Genomic DNA, 6,000 nt, shown 5'->3' with positions numbered 1-6,000 from the left:
AAGGGGATCGACGTTCAATTTGTGTATGGCAACGTCTTTCGCAAACAGATCAGCGTTGTTAATTAAAAACTTATGAAATTTACCTTGCTCGGAGAGTTTATGGCCTATGTAAGCCTTTTTGCTGTTTTCGTTGTTGTCTAATTGGACGGGGTCCAGATCTTTTACCGTTGACCCTGCGGCTTCCACGACGTTGGGGTCCTTGATAACGTCTTTTTGTTCGTTGAGTTCTGACCCTGACTTTGGTAAATGCTATGCTTCCGAGTCTGTTCTTTTTAGCTGTTGAGTGTGTATACAATCTTGGGCGATGCGGTAGCACTCTTGGGTTGTGCGTTGTTCGCCTCTAATGCTGAATATCCCCCACGGAGTAGGGAACTTGATTACTTGATACAAGCTGGACAGGATGGCCCTCATGGCGTGTATCCATGGTCGTCCTATGATGGCATTGTAAGTTGGGTCTTGGTTCATGAAATGGAACATTTCTAGGGTGACGCCCCCGGCCAGAACTGGCAGCGTTATTTCTCCTGAAGTTCGCTCGACTGCATTGTTAAAACCTATTAGTGTTATGTAGTGTGGTACTATCTTGTCCTCGAGTCGCATTTGTTCAAGAACTCGAGGGTGAATAATACACGCGGATTCCGTCGTCTACCATTATTATTTTTACATTAGTATCTGAAATGCGTAAAGTAATGACAAGAGCATCGAAGTGAGGAAAAGTCAAACCGTTGGTATCTGAATGCGCTCAAACCCTCAAATCGGAGCCAATCAATCTAAAACTATTCAAATAGTATAAAAACTAATCAATATATGTTCAAAAGTTCATATCCCCACTATTAAAGTGATTACTAATAACTAGGGATTTTAGTTTATTTTATACTCCTTTTTACTTAAGTTTGGATTAAAAATGTATACAAATAGTCCCAAAGGCTTACATGTTGTACTTGTTTGCACGGTTTGGTCAAGAAAGTGACAAGAAGTCAAAACCAGCTCAAAAAGGAGTGAAACATGCACAAGTACCAAGAACAAGTCAAAGCACTGCTGCACCATAAAATCCACTGCAGTTGCAACAGACCCACCGCGGCCGCGGTCCATTTTGTGCGGTCCGCGGTGGAAAAGTTTAGAGAGGTGCAATCCTGGGAGTTTTAAGCAGTGCGGTCCGCGGAAGATTCTTTGCGGCCGCAGTAGCCTCACCGCGGCCGCTGACCATTTGTTGCGGTCCGCAGAGAGGAGATTCAGAGAGCTCAGGACTTTTGAAGTTTCAAGACACCACGGCAGCAGTCCATTTTATGCGGTCCGCAGTGAAGCCACCGTGGCCACGGTGCATTTTATGCGGTCCGCGGTGGCCAGATTCAGAGAATGAAGCCAAGCCAAAAAGCCTCACCGCGGCCGCAGTGCATTTTCCGCGGTCCGCGGTACCTCCATCAGGGGTATTTTTGTCCAGAAAATTCGGCCTTGTATAAATACTTCTTTTTCAGATTTTTAGGGTACCTTTATCTTAGCTGAGCACGTGAACGGTGATTTTAGCCTATTTTGAGTAATTTTATAGCTGGTTTAACATTGAATCTTCAAATCTTAGCTTGTAATTATATTTTATGGGTTGTTCTTCATCTAAATATCTGATTTTTTCCATTATTATGAGTAGCTAGACCCATTAGCTAGGGTTGTGGCTCAACCTTAGTGTGGGTATTTGATGGGTCTTTTGTTCTAAGGCTTAGATGTTTATGGGTGGTTCATATTTGGACTGATTTGTGTTATCCATGTTGAATTAGTGATTGCAAACACTAATTTGTGCCTATTTGACTTAGGCTCTTCTTGAGAAAGAGAGCTTGAGTCTAGGAAAATCAGTTCAACAAGGAATTGGGGCGTATTCAAGAGATTGATAGCCCCAATTAAAGGGTTAAATCTAGAGATAGTAATACCCGACTTGAGCCTACATTGCGTGCGTAATTTTGACACCCAATTGGTCTTGAGAAAGTCAATTAGGGCAAAGTCACTCAAGCTACCGAGAGGTATAGAGTGACTAGTGTCGTGCATTGGCTATATCGCGATCCCAATCATAACAGCTTTGCCTTAGGCTTTAGAACTCGTCGATTATTCACCTAGGAGAAATTCACTCCCCTAGTGCCTCGTTAACCATTTAGAAAACCTTACAAGCATTCATACTTAGCTTAATTTCGCATATCATTAGCATAAAATTAGAAGTAACAAACAAACAAATATGATTGGAAGTGTAATCAAGAGCACTACGCACTGCTAGATTAGATAGAAATCCAACTCCAAACATTGTTGTAGCTTCCTGTGGATTCGATCCCGACCTTCTCGGGTAAAAGCTGCATCGACCGCTCTTGCCACTTTGTAGTGGTGTAGGGTTGGACCCGATCACTTTTTGGCGACATTGCCGGGGAGCTAACGGTTTTGGCTATCTATCTAAATAGTTTTGCGTATTATTTTTCTTTCCTTCTGTGATACTAATTTGTGTGTGACGCCAATTCAGGTACAAAATGGCGGCAAACAACAACAATGACCCTCTTGGAAACGTGGTCCCGGGGGAGGAGGTTGATGATAACGGTGAAGATAAGGTGCCTCTTGTACCTCAAGGACAAAGGAGAGGCCGACAGGCTAATGATAATAATATTCCAGACCCTCCCCCGCCACCTCCCGGAGCTGTACCTCAAGTGCTTCCCAACCAAGGATATGCTAGTGCAATTGTCCCACCCCGGATTCGGCGCGGGCAATTTTCAAATTACCAACATGATGGTGACATTGTTGGAGCAGCGGGGGTATTTCACGGGTGCTCCCCATCAAAATGCTTACAAGCACCTTAAAGGATTTGTTGATACATGTTGGGGGAGCAAGCAAATGAACGTCTCCGAGGATGCCTTGCGGTTGAGATTATTCCCTTTCCCTCTTCGAGGGAAGGCGTTGGATTGGCTGGAGAGACTCCCCAACCACTCCATCCATACATGGGATGAGTTGGCGGATAAATTCATTGCAATGTTTTTCTCGTCGGGTCACATGGCAACCTTGAGGGATGAAATCTTAGCTTTCAAATAGGAGCACAAGGAACCACTGCATGAGATATGGGAGCGATACCGGACTATGGTGAAGGAATGCCCAAATAATGATATGACTGAGGCAATGATACAACAGACATTTTACCGAGGCATTAACACAACAAATCAGTGCATAGTGAACCAACTAGCTGGGGGCAATTTCATGAACACACCGTATGATCAAGCTTGTGAAATATTGGATGAGATGGCGGACACTTCTTCCGCTTGGCAAAGTAGAGCAAATGTGCCACAGGGTGACCCCACGGTTATTCACTCGCACAAAGAGCTCCATGATCATGGTAAGGCAATCGCAGAACTTACAACAACAATGAACCAGCTAGCAAAGGCACAATTACAACAGGTTCAAACTCCACGACAAGTAAATGCTATGGAGGGTGTCAACATGTTAGTGAACAAAAGAAGACAAAGAGGGCAACAAAACCAAGGGAATTCGGATCAATATGACCAAGATAGTGGTGGGCTCAGAGATGATGGGTACGATGAGTAGAATGAAGAAGTGCAATACGTGAACAACTATCAAGGCCAAAGGGGCAATTCTTCTAACCAACAGCAACAATGGAGATCCCAAGGCAATTGGGGAAATCAACAACAACAAGGGAACAATAATTGGGGTAACAACAACAACAACTGGGGTGGAAACAACAATCAGGGTGGTTGGAACAATAGCAATCAGGGAAATCGGGGGCAAGGCTTTCAAAGGCCCCTGATGTATCAACAACCAAACAATCCACCCCCATTTCCATCCCAAGGTCCTAGTTCATCCAACAATGACATGGGGAGAATCAAAATGATGTTCGAACAGATGATGAAAAAGAATGTTGACTCCGATGCTCAGTTGGCATCCCACAATACTTCAATCAGAAACTTGGAGGTTCAACTAGGCCAAATCTCACAATCCTTGAATACTCTCCCTAAGGGGGCTCTACCTAGTGATACGGTAGTCAACTTGAAGGGTGGGAACAATACCGGGCATGCAATGGCGGTAACTACAAGAAGTGGACGAGGCGGTGATGTGAATGCTCCAAACAAAAAGAAATTTTGAGTGATGAAGTTGAGTTGCAAGAGGATGAGATCCCTTTGGTGGTTGAGAATGTGATTGATGAGAACTTGAATGAAGAAGTGAGGATTGTTATCAAAGATACCGAGGTGGAAACTCAGAATGACGTGAGCCCGTCTAGGGAACACGTAATAGACATGCCGGAAACGGTTGTGCCTAAAGCCAAGGCTCCTTTGCCAAGGCCACCTCCACCTTATCCTCAAAGGCTCGCGAAGCAGAAAAATGAGAACCAGTTTAAGAAATTCATTGACATGATGAAGAGCTTATCCATTAATGTGCCTTTGGTGGAGGCTTTAGAGCAAATGCCGGGTTACGCCAAATTCATGAAAGACTTGGTGACAAAGAAAAGATCCATGGACTGTGAAACTATTAAGATGACCCACCAAGTTAGTGCAATAGTGCACTCAATGGCTCCGAAGGTAGAAGATCCCGGTGCTTTCACCATTCCTTGCACCATTGGGAGTGCAGACTTTGCAAAAGCTCTATGTGATTTAGGGGCGAGTATCCACTTGATGCCCTACTCAATTTTCAAGACTTTGGGTATTGGACAACCGAGGCCGACTTCCATGAGATTGATTACCACAAGTTTCGAGAGTGGTGGCCCCAGAGGAAATTGATTATTGAGCGCCAGTTCATAGAGAGGGATCTGCTGCTTCACAACCCCAATGTGAAGAGGCAATTCAGAGAACAAGTGGGGTGGGATTACTTCACCAGCAGGGTGCTAGAGGCAAACGAGCACCTAGTCAAAGAGTTTTACGCCAATATTGCCCACATAAAAAAGGGCACTAAAGTGACTAAGGTGCGAAATTTGGAAGTGCAGTTCGATGGGAAGACAATCAATGATCACCTGGGCTTTCAGGAGGAAGATGAATCCCTATACTTAGAGAAGGTAGCATTGGATGAGGCAACCCGTCCGTGGTTGGCCGAATACCTGGCACTCCCGAGCACCACCCCATCTTGGTTTACATCAGGGGTTCAAATTCTGAGGAAAACCTTAAACTTCGAGGCAAAGGGGTGGGAGACATTCGTATGCAGCAGGCTGGACCCCACTACTCATGAGAACTCTCTGCCTGTCTCCCGAGCGATATTGGTGGATTCTATCATGGCGGGGTACCCGATTAACATCGGGAATGTTATGTCTAGAGTGATCACATAGGTGGTCAATGAAGGTGATAGATCATACCCTTTCCCAAATTTCCTGACAATATACTTTGAGGACTAGGAGGTGGAGAAAAGGAAGTTTGATGTGAAGGTGAAACCAAAGATGCCTTTTTCCTGGTACAGCCTAAAGGGCGATGACAACCCCAAAACCAAATATCCTAAAGGAAAAGCCACTACTTATACTGGCTAGTCTGAAGAGCCAGTAGTAGTAGTCCCTTCTGCTCAGCCTCCCACAGCTACACCAGATATTGGCCAAGCACCCTCTACTTCCACAGCTCCAGATATTCCCTCGTCCACAGCCTACCCATTGACTACCCACCGTTTGAGCCAAACACTTTCCAATATCAACAACTGGATGCAGGTAGCCACTTTTAAGCTGTTTGTGCTTTCTAGCTCGGTGGTAGCCCAGTCCGTACCCCCATAGCCACAGGTTCCAACTTCAGTGGAGGAGACTCCCAAGGAGCTTCTGGACAACCAGAAGAAGCTCCTGGACAACCAGCAGTTGATATTGGAGGCTGTAGGTGCTCATGGAAAGGCATTAAAGGAGATGACAAAGGAGACAAAGAAGCTGAGAAAGGCTAGAGCCTCAAAGGAGTCTGTGAAGGAGTTGAGGGTAGAAGTGGAGAAGATGAAGGTTGCTGATCACTTGCCATTGGAGCTTCTATTGCATGACCCACTTCCAGCAGCTCAGACTGAGCCAGTACAGGAGTT

This window comes from Nicotiana attenuata, unplaced genomic scaffold (assembly GCF_001879085.1).
Source record: "Nicotiana attenuata strain UT unplaced genomic scaffold, NIATTr2, whole genome shotgun sequence".
NCBI lineage: Eukaryota > Viridiplantae > Streptophyta > Magnoliopsida > Solanales > Solanaceae > Nicotiana > Nicotiana attenuata.
Note: the sequence above shows the minus strand (reverse complement) of the source record.